The sequence below is a fragment of the Muntiacus reevesi genome, chromosome 6, assembly GCF_963930625.1.
Source record: "Muntiacus reevesi chromosome 6, mMunRee1.1, whole genome shotgun sequence".
NCBI classification, from domain to species: domain Eukaryota; kingdom Metazoa; phylum Chordata; class Mammalia; order Artiodactyla; family Cervidae; genus Muntiacus; species Muntiacus reevesi.
This window is the reverse complement of record NC_089254.1, coordinates 29,419,836-29,436,202: the sequence shown is the minus strand read 5'-3', so window position 1 is coordinate 29,436,202 and position 16,367 is coordinate 29,419,836. Positions and strand designations below refer to the sequence as shown.

Sequence of the window (16,367 nt, the reverse complement as noted above, 5' to 3'; positions counted from 1 at the left end):
TATTAATACTTTCTTCTGTAGGACTCATTCTCTGGAGAGGGGCATATCTCTTAGGAAAAATGAAAAGGTTTCAATCTTGTGTTCTTTTGCAAAGATTTTGGTCTAATTCAGTTTTATGTGCCATCCATATGTGAGTTGTAAAATAGTTTTCATTCTATCTTAGCAATTGCTTTACAAACTGCTCTCTTGGTGATTTAACCTTACCTTCAGTGAAAGCTTTGCATGGAAGTTGTTAATGGAAAATGTACATAAAGGCTTTTAGAACTCCTTTTCCTCTTGCAGGTTGAGGATTTTATCCTAGCCTGCATGTTGAGAACTGGGTACTGACATTGTTTTGGATTGAACAAGAGAGTTGAGTTGTTGTCTAGGACTCAGGAAGGGGTGTGATGAACAAGGAAGCCCATGAGGCCAGGATCAAAACTCACATTCTTGCTGATGTCTCTGATGAAGCCAATGTCCTGTACATGAGGATCACAATTCACTAAAAAATTGATATGCAGTTTGCATACCTGAGAGTAGTGAACGGACACTGTGTCTGTTCTCTGGGACAGAGGAGGAGGTTAGATTTTACTAGAAACTGCATTGACCATATAGCTTCATATCCTGTATTAGATGTAGCTGTCACATCATAATCCATTGTGTATCTCACATTCTTCCCTTGGAAGCTGATATCTAACCTGGCTGTGTATAGACAATTAAATTCAAATACTGAGGACCTCAAAATTATTGGCATTTGACTTTGGGGTATTTACTTCTTGCATTGTTTCCTGTAGATGTTGTTAGCTCTGAGTATTCAGAGGTTGATGGCATGAGAAAGTGATCCTAAACACTTCTGTAAACTGGCCACAAAACCAACACTGACCAAGTACTGATGTTATTAGAATAGGAACTCTGGGCAGAACCTGGTCTACATTCTTTACCACCAAGGGTCATTTAGAAATGGAAGGGCTGCCCTGTCACTTCTCGCCGTGGGTTTTCAGTCTCCCCACTGCAATCTCTCATCGTCTTCTGTTGCGTTTTTCTCTCCATGGGTCTTGTTCAACCTCCTGTCTCTTCAGGGAAGGCAGGGAGGGTGTGAAGTGGGCTCCATGGAGAAGAAAGAGGGGGAACAAATGAAAACATCTCTCCTTGTAGAATCTCTAACCTGTCATATCTTCTTGGCTCTTTACCTAGAGATTTATCTCCCTCTCATGAACCCAAACATACTTATATTAGAGCTAATTTAAGTTTGAATTTCTTTCTGACTGTAGACATTTTCTTAATCCTGTATGTGTAAAGAATCACCATTTGTATCTCTGTAACATTACCTTTCTGTTTTAGGGTTAGAGGTGGAGGATTGTGATATAAGTAGAGGTTTTACATTTTTTTATTATAAAAGAAATATATTTAATACAGAAAAATTGAAATTTTGAAAAGATAAGAACAAATCTACCAGTAGCCAGTCCCGCGAAGACCATTACTATTAGCATTTTGATATATTCTTTCCTATTTGTTTTTTAAGTGCTGTTGACCTTATATGTCTCTTTAGTTTCACTTGGTTTTTTAAAAAAACTTTTCACCAAAATACTTCATTGTATTACAAGTTCTTTGCAATACTTTTAATGACTTCATAGCGTTTCGCTGAGTTCCTGGGTTGTTAAAAGGGGGAGGGGGGTGTAGGTCGAGGAGTCACAGAGCATGTCGAGTTTTTAGATAACCAAGGATTGTAAAACCCTTTCAAGTAGTAAAAAATACCCTAACAAAATGTCTCCTCCTTTGTCATTCATATATGTTGTGTCAGTTAACTCTGCAGTCACCTACTTCTGGAATGTGGGGCACTTTATTAACTTTTGTCTAGAAACAGATGATCAATGTTAACATACTTTGAAAGGAGCTTCTTAAAAAAGTTAGGGTTGTGATTGACTCTATCTCAGCTCTGTCAAGTTAGAGAAGATATTGTTTGTTACCTGATTTTATGCAGATATGGAGAAAGAGTCCAGTTGTAGGTGTTTAAAATGAAGTTTTAAAAAATGAATTTGATTAGAACTAAAAATTGAGAAAGTTCTAAAAATGGAACCCCTTATGAGGTACCTCTCACAGTAATTATGCTTCAAGAAGAGGGGTGAACACAAAAAATTGGAGTTATTTTTGGATCTTACATAGCAGAACATATGTAAGTCAGTTTCTGAATGTCGTCCTCTTCGTGAAAAAATAGTACAGAGAGGAGTCAAGATATGTCCAGAAAGTTTGGAATGGTAACAGTCTGCTTTAATCAGATGGTTAGGTAGCTCTGGTATTTGGCCTTTTTCTTTTGTTCATCTTGGCCTTATAATGTCCCGCCCTTGGGGCCAAGGCTGCTGTCTGCTTGACTTCCCCTGCCAAGAAATTAGGCAGCAGCATCACTTCTGACCTTGATTAGTAGATGCACTTAAAAGTCAGCGGGCCAGCAGGAGAGGCTTGGAGAAGTCACTGCAGCGCTTTAAGTGGAGGTACTTAAGCTCTGGGACAGGCTTCTCAATTTACTGTTTTCTGTTAACACCAATAAATGTGCTTTAAGATGGCAACAGATATCTATAAAAATAGATAAATTTTTAAAATTCCTTGGTCAGATGTGTTTGAGAAATGTTGTATTAAGCAGAATTTATTTACTGCAGGAATTTTTTTTTTTAATTTGTTTTTATTGGCTGTGCTGGGTCTTCATTGCTTTGCGGGCTTTTGTTTAGTTGTGGCAAGCAGGGACCACTTGTTGCTGTCCTTGGGCTTCTCATTGTCGTGGCTTCTCTTGTTGCGGAGCACAGGCTGCAGGGCATGCAGGCTTCAGTAGTTGTGGCTCCCAGATTCTTGAAACAGAAGCTTAGTAGTTGGAGCTCATGGGTTTAGTTGCTGTGATATGTGGGATCTTCTCAGATCAGGGATTGAACCCGTGTCTCCTGCATTGGCTGGTGGATTCTTTACCGCTGAGCCACCAGGAAAGCTCTCCAAGAATTCTTGAACATTTTAAATTTGCTTAGGGGCACTTTTCCACTTTAAGAAGAGAGAATGAAGTAAGTGACGTCTTCAAAACTCATCTTGCCCGTTTAGTCCTTTTTTTAGGAGGACCTCTGTTGATGTCTGGGCTTCCCTTGTGGCTCAGCTGGTAAAGAATCCTCCTGCAATGTGGGAGACCTGGGTTTGATCCCTGGGTTGGGAAGATCCCCTGGAGAAGGGAAAGGCTGCCCACTGCAGTGTTCTGGCCTGGAGAATTCCGTGGACTGTGTAATTCATGGGGTCTCAAAGAGCTGGACATGACTGAGCGACTTTCACTGTTGATGTCTTGGTCTGAAAACACTTGTAGCAGAAGCAGGATTTGGTATCTAGGTGGTGTGGATGAATGCTTTTCAGACTTGACCGTGATATGATTCACCTGGCAATCTCGTTAAGCTTCATCTCCTAACTGGGTGCATCTCGGGTGGCCCCTGAGACTCTGCATCTCCCAGGAGCACCCAGGTGATGCTGCCGCTGCTGCCGCACAGACCATGTGGAGGAAGGAGCTAGTTAACTGGATTAGCAGCTGCTGAGCTGGGGCCCGAGAAAGACAAATACTTGCCAGATGGTTTTAGTAGCCTTCCAGAAGGTTCCCTTCTGAGCCGACTGAACTGATTGGAAGTTGCTGATGCCTCTTGTGCTGAAAGGGGGATTTCCAGAGGAAAACTAGAGAACTGGCTCTCCTTGAACTCCAGGACCGCCGAGTGAGCTGTGGGGTGTCTGCTCGGAGTCTCGTTCTGGCTGAAGGCATCACCAGTTCTGTTCACTGGGACCGTCACGGGCCTTTGTGTTAGAGTCGAATGTTGTGGGGGAGGAGGGAAGCCATCTGAGGAAAGTGATTTGTTAGAGGAAAGGATGTCCAGACAGGTTAGATGAAATAATCTGGCGGGAAGACTAGAAAGGAGGGGATTCAGTGGAGAGGGAGGGAGACCTAAGTCAGCGTCAGGGAATTGAAAGAGTAAGCATACAGTCAGGGCTGGAAAGTCATCAGTGCCGATGCAGGAAGCAGCGCAAGGCCCATTAGACTCCGCTCATCACAGGGAACCTGGGGAGCAGGTGACCCTGTTTTGAGCCTGCACGTGGTGGAATCTACTGTGTCAGCACACTCAGAGAAGTGATGAGTTCCGATTCCGTAGCGTGGCTGTTAGAAGGTTTTGGGAGAGGAGGGGAAGTGACGGACCCTGATGTGGCTGTAAAGTGGGCTCTCAGTAGCCCTCAGATGTAAAGAGGGCTTCCCAGGGGGCGCAGTGGTGAAGAACCCGCCTACCCATGCAGGGGACGCAGGATACGTGGGATCCTGCACGGTCGGGAAGATTCCCCTGGGGTAGGCCATGGTGACCCACTCCAATAGTCTTGCCTGGGAAATCCCATGGACAGAGGAGCCTGGTGGGCTGCAGTCCATGGGGTCGCAAAGAGTGGACACGACTGAGCAACTAAGAGCACAAACAGGTGTGAAGAAGACAAGTGAGCCAGAGGAAGGCGGGCGTGTGACTCAGGCTGGAGCAAGTGTCACAAGCCTGTCGGACACCAGTGCACGCTCTCTGAGGGCTTGGGAAGTGGGCAGAGGCCGCAGAGCTCACAGTTCTGTGTGCGATGGGAGCCAGGAGAGGAGGAAGGCACAGGCCTGCTGCTTGTGGCGAATGGCGAGATGAGATGTCTCTGTTCTTACCTCCATCAAGAGAATGATATTTCAAACTGGAACTGCACAAGATAGGAGGTAATGGGGTGCCCAGCTGCTTCAAGTCCCTTCTGGGAGCCAGGATAATGACCTTGTGTGATTCTGAAAGTCTGCACATAGGATCACAGCACCACACTCAGTATTATTTGCCAGATTGTGGAGGATCTATGTCATCGCCCTGGTATTAATGCAAATGGCGTGAATCTTATAAGTTGTGTATGTGACGCTGTAAATAGTCAAGGTTACTATCAATCCTCTCAAGTCCTAAAATGAATTATTAACTGAAAGGCTTGGGAATGCCAAGGGAGATAAGTCATAGTAACCAGGAGACAGAATAAAAAGTTGAGAGTGAATTACAAGATTTGCACTTGGCAAGGTCCAGATCAGACTTCTCTGGAAAACTCTAGGTATATTTCATTCAGAGATAAACAGTGGCAGCGGCACATTGTTGTCATTGACAGAAGCCGCTGGAAATTCTGTACCCGTTTGGGAAGGGACCGTGGTCCCAAGAACATGAGAAAAGTCAACTGATTCTGAGTTACTCCTCCAGACTCCCAAGTATGAGAAACAGGACCTCCCCGACGTGGGTCAGGCGGATGAATGAAACAGCCTGTGTCCTAAAGGTGCTTGCTGTGGGAATCCTGGGCGTTGGCCTGTAGGAGAGTTTCCCTCCCCACAGGTTTTCTCTTCTGACCACGAGGAACCTGGGCGAGAGGCAGAGAATTCTCTCAGAGCTGCACTGGCCTTGCTTTGTCACAGGCACTCTGTCATGTCCTAGGAATTGTGGATGAGAAGGATACAGTCCTGTCCCTGGGTAAGTTTAACACTGAGGAAAGGGAGACCCACATTCATGTACATGATAATAATAACTTTGCAGAGCACCCCCAGAATAACAGTGAATGCTTACTGGGACTTCCCTGGGGACCCAGGATTAAGACTCCTCATTTCCAGTGCTTCCACTGCCAGGGGTTCAGTTTCGATCTCTGGTGAGGGAACCAAGATCCCGCATGCCACACAGTGCAGCAAAAACAAAACAAAACAAAACATGAATTTCCCTCTTTAAAAAAATTAGTGAATGCTTGTTGAGCACGTTTTACTTGATGAGCACCTTTGTAAGCTCTTTAGTATTTTAAATCAGTGGTTCTCAGAGTATAGTCATTCCCTCAGCATCATCCTCTGGGAATCTGTTAGAATCGCAGATTCAGAACCTCACCCCAGACCTAAGACAGCCAAAACCTCTAGAATGGAGCCCAGCAGTCTGATTTAATAAGGTGATTCTGATGCAAGCGATTTGAGAACCACTATTTTAAGCCATTTCATCCTTACAACAACCTTATGAACAGATTTTATTTCTCCCTTTTAAAGAGATGGAAACAGAGGCACGAAGAAGTTAAATGATTTGTCCACGGACGTAGAACTTTTAAATGGTACAGATGGGCTTTGAATCTAAACAAAGCAATTTCAGAGCCCTGCTCCTAACCATCAGGCAAGGCAGCGTCCTAGGAAAATAAGGTGCAATACACAGAAGAAGGAGCCATAAACTCCAAAAGGTGAAAAGACTTAAAGTAGTAAGACCAGATTTTTTTGTTTCTTTGTTTACAAACATTTCATGAGAATTAATTGTATGCAATGAATTATTTTAAACACAGTGGACGTGTATAAATATGAGTGCAACATAGACTCTTTTTTAAGATTCTTACAATGAATTAGGGGCAATCCAAATGTAAGTATCTGGAATCTAAAGTGCTTTGAAGTAACCAAGAAATTTTATGGGGCAGGGGTTGAGGATTTGAGCATGTGAATACATTTTAACATAAACTGTTGTTGTCTGGTCCCTCAATCCTGTCTGACTCTTGGTGACCCCATGGACTGCAGCATGCCAGACTTTCCCTGTCCCTCACCATCTCCTGGAGTTTGCTCAAACTCATGTCCATTGAGTCGGTGAGGCCATCCAACCAACTCGTCCCCTGTCATCTGCTTCTCCTCTTGCCTTCAATCTTTCCCAGCCTCAGGGTCTTTTCAGGCTCTTAGCTTGCGGCCAAAGTATTGGAGCTTCAGCATCAGTCCTTCCAGTGAATATTCAGGATTGATTTCCTTCAGGATTGACTAGTTTGATCTCCTTGCAGTCCAAGGGACTCTCAAGAGTTTTCTTCAACACCATAGTTCAAAAGCATCGATTTTTCATTGTTCAGCCTTCTTTATGATCCAACTCTCTCATCCATACATGACTACTGGAAAAGCCATAACTTTGACTAAACAAATGTTTGTCAATAATGTAATGTCTCTGCTTTTTAATATACAGTCTAGGGTTATCACAGCTTTTCTTCCAAGGAGCAAGCGTCTTTTAATTTCATGGCTACGGTCATCATCTGCGGTGATTTTGGAACCCAAGAAAACAAAGTCTGTCACTGTTTCTCTTGTTTCCCCATCTATTTGCTGTGAAGTGATGGAACTGGATGCCATGATCTTTGATTTTTGAATGTTGAGTTTTAAGCCAGCTTTTTCTCTCCTTTCACCTTCATCAAGAGGCTCTTCAGTTCTTCTTTCTGCCGTAAGGGTGGTGTCCTCTATGTATCTGAGGTTATTGATATTTTTCCCAGCAATCTTGATTCCAGCTTGTGCTTCATCCAGACTGACATTTTGCCTGATGTACTCTGCATATAAGTTAAATAAGCAGGGTGACAGTATGCAGCCTTGATGTACTGCTTTTCCAATTTGGAACCAGTCTGTTGTTCCATGTCTGGTTCTATCTGTTACATCTTAACATGCATACAGGTTTCTTGGAAGGCAGGTAAGGTGGTCTGATATTCCCATCTCTTGAAGAATTTTCCACATTTGTTGTGATCCACACAGTGAAAGGCTTTAGCATGATCAATGAAGCAGGTGTTTTTCTGAAACTCTCTTGCTTTTTCTATGATCCAGTGGATGTTGGCAATTTGATCTCTGGTTCCTCTGCCTTTTCTAAATCCAGCTTGAATATCTGAAAGTTCTCTGTTCATGTATTGTCGAAGCCTGGCTTGGAGAGTATTGAGCATTACTTTGCTAGCGTGTGATAAGAGTGCAATGGTGCAGTAGTTTGAACATTCCTTGGCACTGCCTTTCTTTGGTATTGGAATGAAAACTGACCTTTTCCAGTCCTGTGGCCACTGCTGAGCTTTCCAAATTTGTTGACATATTGAGTACAGCCCTTTCATAGCATCCTCTTTTAGGATTTGAAATAGCTCAACTGGAATTCCATCACCTCTACTAGCTATGTTCGTAGTGATGCTTCCTAAGGCCCACTTGACCTCGTGCTCCAAAATGTCTGGCCTTAGATGAGTGATCATGCAGCTGTGATTATCTGGGTCATTAAGATCTTTTTTGTACAGTTCTTCTGTGTATTCTTGCCACCTCTTCTTAGTATCTTCTGCTTCTGTTAGGTCTGTACCGTTTCTGTCCTTTATTGAGCCCATCTTTGCATGAAATGTTCCCTTGGTATCTCTAATTTTCTCGAAGAGATGTCTAATCTTTCCCATCCTATTGATTTTCTCTATTTCTCTGCATTGTTCACTTAGGAAGGTTTTCCTGTCTCTCCTTGCTATTCTTTGGAACTCTGCATTCAGATGGGTATATCTTTCCTTTTCTCCTTTGCCTTTCGCTTCTCTTCTTTTCTCAGCTCTTTGTAAGGCCTCCTCAGAGAACCATAAACTGTATGGAAACAGCATAAACTGTATGGAAACTTACATATTGAGAAGAAAGGGATTCCAAGCATTGAGGATATTGTGTGCAAGATTCAAATGTTTGAAACAAGGCGTATTCTGTATTACCATGTAGATTGGTAGTTCCTAGTTTAAAAGTAGTTAGTGAAACTGGTTGCTTATGTTTGCTTTAGTCTTAGGAGCCAATAATTGTTTTGACCTATTTCTTGTGTTTATGTAATATGTCAGTGAAGGTGGAAATGTGTCTTAAACAATTTTGAAGGAAATAATCTTAAATGGCAGCAAAAGATTATTTGGTTCAAAATGAAAAAAATTCTTACTGATAGCTGGTTACTGGAATATATGCTAGGGAGATTACAGAGAGCCCTCTGCTCTGTAAAATTTGATAATTTAGACCAGGATTGGTAAACTTTTCCTGTAGAAGGCCAGATAAAAAATATTTTTGTCAGGAAAATGGCCAGAGGCGGATGTAAACATGGGACACAGCTGTGTTCCAGTAATACCATGAACCCAGCATGGAAGCTCGGTTTGGTCTGTGACCCCTGATCCCTCCTGCCTCAGATCACTAAGATGAAGGCTGTGGGATGGTCTGGAGACCTCCGGGTGTCCTTTCTGGTACTGTATTTCTGAGGTGCTCTGTATGGCTTGGGTAATTGAAAAATAAAAACTCAAACTAGTTTCTAAATCTTCCTTCTGCCAGAGGACTGTACATTGTCACCTTTATTGTTTTTTGCTGCTTTCAAAAACTTTTGTACAAATTAACAAGGAACATTAAAGAGATTGACTTATTTTCAGAGGCAACAAAGATAAGATACCTACTCCAAGGTGTGTTTCTTTTGCACATTTCTGACTTAGCAGTAGTATAGGAAAGGAAAAGTGAAAAAATTTCCTCTTGAAGATGCCACACAAAGTGACTTATTGAAGTCTTTCCCATTGCAAAGAAATAATTGGTATTCATGTGGATCTTTAAGTTTTAAAGCAAGCACATTTATTATTCAGTGTTTAAAAATCTACTCTGTATATATGTTTCATATATATATGTGTGTGTGTGTGTGTGTGTGTGTGTGTGTGTTTCATATGCGACCACTTAAAACAGAGTTGAGAAACTTGATAAAGCAAGCTGGGAAGGGTGGCAGAGATGGTGGTGGGTTTCATAGGTTTTGAGGGGATGATATCCTGCCTTACTCTTTGGCCTGGGAGTCCGGGTCACCAGGTGACGTGGCAGTGGGAGGAAGTCGCCACTGGCTGTCTGGCATCTGCTGTGCTCTGTAGAAGGTCCTAGATTGACAGAAGGTGGAAGTTCCTCTGGGGGTTTATGAGGCTGGTTGAGGAGAGATGAGCTACATATGCAGATGGAGCCAGGAGACACATCAGTGACAAATACTGAGAGTGTTTAGTGGAAGAGATTGGACACAGGAGGCTCAAGTCTTGGGTGAGCTTTACACAGCATTTGTGTGGATTGAAGGAAGGGCAGGATATGGAAATAAAAAGATACACAGAGGTCAGAGGTGATGGCAAGGGCTTGGGCATGGAGGTGAGATTGCGCACTGTTGGCAGAGTGAAAATTGGAGCAGCTGTCTGGCTAGAGTGGGGAGTTTGCGGAAGAGACATGCAGCCAGGATTATGGAGACTGGCCACTTGGGTAAAGTCTTAGAATATTGTTTGTGAGTGCATAAAGAGCATAAACTGTTTTAGAATCAGTTTTACTTTGTAATAACGAAGTAGCATGTAAGGAGACATTTTAGGGAGGCTAATTGATCTGTGTGAAGGTGCTAGAGGCCGGAGTGGTCAGGGGGCAAGGAGGGTCATTCTGTTGGGCAGCCCAGGATGGTAATGTTATGGAGAGAGCAACTTTTAGTACAGAAGTAGAGGCTGTATTTTAAATAATATTTGAATGGTTTTTGAGGCTTTGTTTGTGGGGAGGAAAGAGGCTATTACTTAAACATTTTTTATTTCACTTTGAAATAATTTTAGACTTAAACGTATAAATACTACAGAGAAAGCCTTATAACCATCACCCAGCTTCCCCAAATGTTAACATTTTAGGTAACCACAGTGCCCTTGTCAATACCAGCATTGACACTCAAGTAGCTCAAGTGTAGACCTCATTCACTTCCTGCCAGCTGACCTACTAAGGTCCTCATCCTTGTCCAGGCAGGCACTCAGGGTCGGATTGTCTTTCTTGTCAGTCTCCTTTGTTCTTCTCCAGTCCAGGAGAGATGCTCTGCTTTTCTTGGTTTTTTCCTTACCTTGACAATTGTTGCAGAGTACGAGCAAGTTATATTGAAGAATATCCCTCAGCTTGGAGTTGTGTGATGTTTTCTCATTAAATTACGGCATGCATTTTGACAAAAAACACCCTAAAAGTGCCTTTCTCAGGGTATCATATGAATAATAGCAGGCAAGTGATGTCAAGTCTCATGATGGGTGATAACTTTTATCACTTAGTTAAGATGGATCTGCTAAGCTCTGCTGAAAAGTTACTATTCTTTCATCTATTCCTTAATAGCTTATGGGGAAACACTTTGACACTATGCAGATGTCCTATATCTCAGTAGTACTTTTATTCTCTCATTTTGGCACCCATTGATGATTCTTGACAGCAACACTTAGTACTGTGTTCTTTGCCTAATTGTGATATTCTTTGCCTCTTCTTGTTGGATTTAGTAATTGAAAGAATTCTGTAAGGAAGAGCTGTTTCTCCACTGTGTCCTCTGCCCCGTGTTTGTTTATTCAGTGATTTAGATCAGTTTGGACTCCTGGTTATTTATCTTACTGGTATAATGTAATGCTTCCACTGTTTTGTGCTCAAGTCCTAGATAGGGCAGGTGGGAGCTTCTTCACATTGGCTGCTGAGAAAAGGGTTCATTTTGGAGTCCAGGTGTGACTGGGAGGTTGATGTTATTGCAGGTAGGGAATTCAGTAACAAGTGGAGATAAGTAAGCTGCCAATTTAATTGCTGACCTAAAATCTTTAGCGACCTGCTTCCTAAACTGTAAAGGCTTTTCTATGATTGCATTAACCAAGGAAGCCCACCCTGTAGGCTGTTATGCTGTTGTTTGTACACACCATAAAAAGAAAGATACTTTCCCAAGGAATGAAAAAAATCAAGTTGATGACATTTTGGGGTTTGTTTCCGTGGTACCTGTTGTATATATTTCCCCAGAAGTTGCCGGTTCCTGCCAATTTATCTCCCTAGGAGGCAAGATTGTGCAATATTTATAAGTATTCCTAAGCCCCACTTTAATTTTCTTCTTTGGCTTTTAAGTGGGGCAAACATGTTTGTACTAGAAGAGTATCCTTCATTAGTGGGAAATGTAAATTAAGTCTAATGCTACAGATGCCATTAAAAGGGGGATGTCCTCTCAGAAGGTGTGTAGGAAGGATGCCGCTCTGCAGACGTGAGGCACCTTGGCTTAGGGCTATGTCTGGGATGGGGCGGATAGAAAACACACACCGCAAGGACAGGTGCAGGGTGCAATTTACTGAAACACTGACTCTTTGTTCTGCACAAACGAGAGTCAGAAGCTCAGGCACAGACCCCAGGGCTGCTGTTTGGATGGCCTGCACCTCTGCTGTGTTTAGGTCTCTGGTGGGCATGTGAGGGAGAAGATGGCGGAGGAGTGCACCCAGCTTCATAGTGGAGGTGGGTGATGAGAGCCGCGTATCATCGAGTTCAACCAGTTTTTTTTAGTTTTTCTCAAACCAGAGTGCATTCAAGCTACCCTGAGGAGCTTGGAGAAAACCCATTCAGGCTGCACTCCTATAGGTTCTAATTCTGTGGACCTGAGCTCCTGGTTATTTCTTCAGGTTCCCTGATGGTTCTAATTTACATCCAGGGTTAAGTGCCTCTGGATCTAGCAGAGACAACTATCTGTGACATCTTCATGCAGCCATATATGCTTGCTTGTCATGTGATTCTTAAATTGGCATATCCGATATTATAAGATAAATGTATGGGAAAATTACAGACAGACTTAGGTGGCAAACTTGGGTGAACTTCTTAAGCTGTTCAAGTCTAGCTTTATCATCTACAAAATGAGATTAATAATACCTCATAGTTTTTCCGAAGTTAAGCAGTATGTTGCATGTAAAATAATCAGTACAATCTCTAGCACACGGTACAAGCACAGTTATTGATTAGTAACATGCAGCATGTTACAGTAGAGTGGTGACTTTGGAATCAATCAAAATTTTCTTCCAGCCCTGGCTGTATAACTTTCCAGCTCTGGGACCTTAAGTGAATTCCCTAATTTCTCTGACCCTCAGAGCTCTTGTCTATAGCTGTATGAACAGGTAGGTACACTTCCTAGTGTGGGAAAGTGCTTAAGCAGAAAGGCAGTGCTCAGTAAGCATTTCTGCCACCTTCCCGCTCATCCTATTTTCTTATTACATCACAAGGCAGTGGAAAAATCTAGTTTTGAGAACATCACTGACTTTGGTTTGGCCAGGTTGTGTGGAGAAGATACTGCTACAAATGGCCTTTGCGGCTGTGGCTGACTTTGGGAGCATGACCCTTGGAGCCCTGAGGGGTGGTTGGGCCTGAATTGGGACCAGAGCCTGCAGATAGAGTTGGGGCGCCCTGCGCTGCACCTCCATAGCAGTACTTGGCTAGTGTCTCCAGTGTGCGTTACGCTGAACTTGTGATGACCTTGTCCTTCTTAAGCCAACATGCTGGCTGGGTGGGATTCTGTCCTTTTTACCTGAATCAAGCTTTGCTTGAGATGCAAGGGTATGCTGGGACTCAAAAAGGACCCCCACCCCAGGTCTTAGAATTCTACTGCACAGCCTCTGTTGTCGTAGTCCCTAGTCTCCTAACACAGGCGCCCTCTAGTTGCTCATGGAACTTTTTGACTTCTAAGTGTACTTACCTATTTTAACATCTTCATTTCTACTTTGTCAGCCTTCAGAGGGTAGAGGACAGTGGCTGAAGATGACAGAAGTTGTGTTGTGAGCTGAACTCTTAACTTATCGACACATTTGGTAGTTCTTGTTGGTTCCTGTTCGTAATAGAGCAGGTCATACTTCTGTGCTGATTGGAGTGATTCAGTCTTTTTCTTTTCATTTCTCTCTCCCCTTGTAGCCTAAGTTTTTTAATTCAATCCAAGAAGAACATTAAGACATGTCCTTTAAGAGCTGATTAAAAAAATGTGCGTTAAGTCCAGTGATGCTAAATTGTTTAATTTAGACCCAACCTCACAGACTACTATAGTTTAACTTTAGTGGGCACTTAACTTAGAAAAAAATGGAAATAATATATGATTGCTTTCCAGTTATCCTTCTGAGTTATGGCATTATTTTTTTTTTCTGGAAGTTCATTTATGAATATTAAAGGGGTGAAATTTTCTAACACATGTCTAAAATATGAGATCTGCATGGAATCATTTAGGGAATTATTTTCTGTGGTTCATTAAATTGGAAAGGAGAAGAAATTTGAATTAAAGTCTAATTTAATTTGTATTATTACTGGTCTTCTCTCTATGGTCTGTGTAAAGTCCTGTCTAAAAGACTCAATGCATCTAACTTAAGTAATTCTTGGAAATGGGAGATAAAGGGGAGAAAAGAATCATCTCATCTGGGCACTCTATTTGAGATATCATGGTGAGAACCACTGAGAAGAGGACACTGCATCAATTGGACCAGCCACCCAAGATTATAGAGAAAATCGATGGGAAATTGGGAAGAAGAAAGAGACTTCTTATGGGTTTAAAGTGTTCTTTAGATCCTGTGTCTTGCAGTAAATTGATTTCTAAATTAGAGGATGGTATCTTGTTCACATGTCTGGAACTCCCATGTTGCCGGAATAAGAGCTCAGTAGGTGCTTCATAAGGAACGTAAGGAAAATTAGTTGCCACAGGAGTGGTGAGATGAAGCTCAGAAATGCTGAGAGGAGAAGCAGAACCCAGGGAGTCCAGGACGGAATGAAAACAGCTGAGTGATTGAATATCATGGAAAGAATGTTGAGTGGAGAAGGTGCATCGTCAACGTTTCTTGTGCTCCTCTTTCAGGGAAGGGCTGGGTGCTTTAGAGCAGTGATTCTGAGTCCTGTAAGTTGGCCCATGGCATTATCCCAGTAAAATTCCATGACAATCCTTTCACGAGGTCTGTGAAAAAATGAGGTGATGGATGGTCAGTTCCTCTGTGTTCTTTTTAAATAAGTCTTTGGCACTTGCAATTTTTAGTCATAAAGTGGTCTCAAAAAAAAAAAGTACAGGCTCATGGTAGTTATTTTCAGTTGAACAAATCAGTCCTTTCTGGTACTGTTTGAGAGCTGCTGTCTGGAACATTTAGGAAACACAGCTCCCTGGGGACGAGTCGAGAGCAGGCTTCTGAGGCGTTTCTGACAACAAATCTAGGTATTGTGTGCTGTCAAAGGCAGTTCTGGTCGATTCCCCGTGGGCTGGGGCTCATCTAACACTGTTGTCTAGTCGGCATGGAAGCATCCCATGGCCTTATTGACTCACCTTACCAATCTTTTGTAACAAGCCATCCACAGGGGAAGTGTCTGTGAAATGGAATTGTGCAAGTCTAACACTAGTGTCAAGACAGCCAGATTGGGGCTGGCAGCAGAGAGAAAGGAAGCCGTTCACTTTCTTTTGTGGACGTGCCCCCACCTAATTCAGAGCTTGTTTCTACCTGGAAGACTTCTTTTTAACTAGATCATGTGACATCGTTGCTTTTCTGAGCTGATTTAGGCAACCAGATGAGTAATAAAGACTGTCAGTTCTGGCCTGCCATATTGACTTTTAAAAGGCTCTTTAGGGGGAAAAAATCACTTATCATGATGATTCATCTTCAAATTATAAATCTGGTGTGGATGCAAATTTCACACTGTTCAGTATTTCAGTAAGTGAGTACAAATGCATAGGCTCAGATGACAAAAGGCCTAGGGAGGGCTGGTTGGGAATGTGTATAGACTAGACCAGAAGGGGTGAGTGGATGTTTTATTTTAGTATATGATAATTAAAAATGGCCTGTCTGGGGCTTCCCTGAGTGGTTCAGTGGTAAAGAATCCACTTACCAATGCAGAAGACACGGGTTCGACCCCTGGTGTGCGAGAAGATCCCATATACCCCAAAGCAGCTAAGCCTGTGGGCCACAACCATTGAGCCTGTGTCCTAGAGCCCGGGAGCCGCAGCTACTGAACCCTGCACGCCCTGGAGCGTCTGTTCTGCAACAAGAGAAGCCGCTGAGATGAGAAACCCGCGCACACAGCTAACAGTAGTCCCCGCTCGCTGCAGCTAGAGAGAAACCCTCGCGGCAATGAAGAGCCAGCACAGCCAAAAATAAATTATTCTTAAAAGAATTAAAAATGGCCTGTCTTAAACAGTTTCTGGATTGTTTGGCAGCACCCACTCGATGGACATGAGTCTGAGCAAGCCCCAGGCATTGGTGACGGACAGGGAAGCCTGGCGGGCTGCAGTCCGTGGGGTCGCAGAGAGTCGGACACGACTGAGCGACGGAACTGAACTGACTGAAACAATTTCTAGGGTGGGGAGTGGGGAGCATTGCAGGTCTTTGGCGGAGTACCAACTGACATTTCTGGATATAGAGTCCATATATTTATTTCGGTTTAATTAGAAGATAAGTAATATGGGAGCTGTGTGGAGTGGGCCAGAGGCAAAATGGAAGTTCTGCCATAAAGTCTGGTAGAAGGTTCAGAGGCTGGAAGGCCCTGAGTGGCAGGGAATGTTTTGTAAGTGAGTCTAAGAAGAGGAGGCGGCAGACAAAAAACTATGGGATCTCGAAAGATAGCAAGCTGCAGAATAGAAGTGTAAAGAACTTTTAAACACAGGGTTGGGAGCTCAGTAAGTGTTCATTTCTCTGTTCTTTTTCCTAAACCGCAACAGGAAAACATAATAGTTTTCTATTGTGCTTAAACACATGTGGGTGATGGTGCCGCTTACTGGATTGTTAGGTAGGAAAAATTAGCTCCTACAATACAAATCATTCAGCAAATACTCAATTGATACAGAGATATAAATAAT

General features: G+C 42.8%; 1 protein-coding gene across 1 annotated transcript in view; it reads left to right on the top strand.

Annotated features, from left to right (window-relative positions):
• The window catches only part of RAPGEF5 (Rap guanine nucleotide exchange factor 5), a 233,892-nt gene that overhangs the window by 25,110 nt on the left and 192,415 nt on the right, over positions 1-16,367 (top strand). The window lies entirely within an intron of this gene.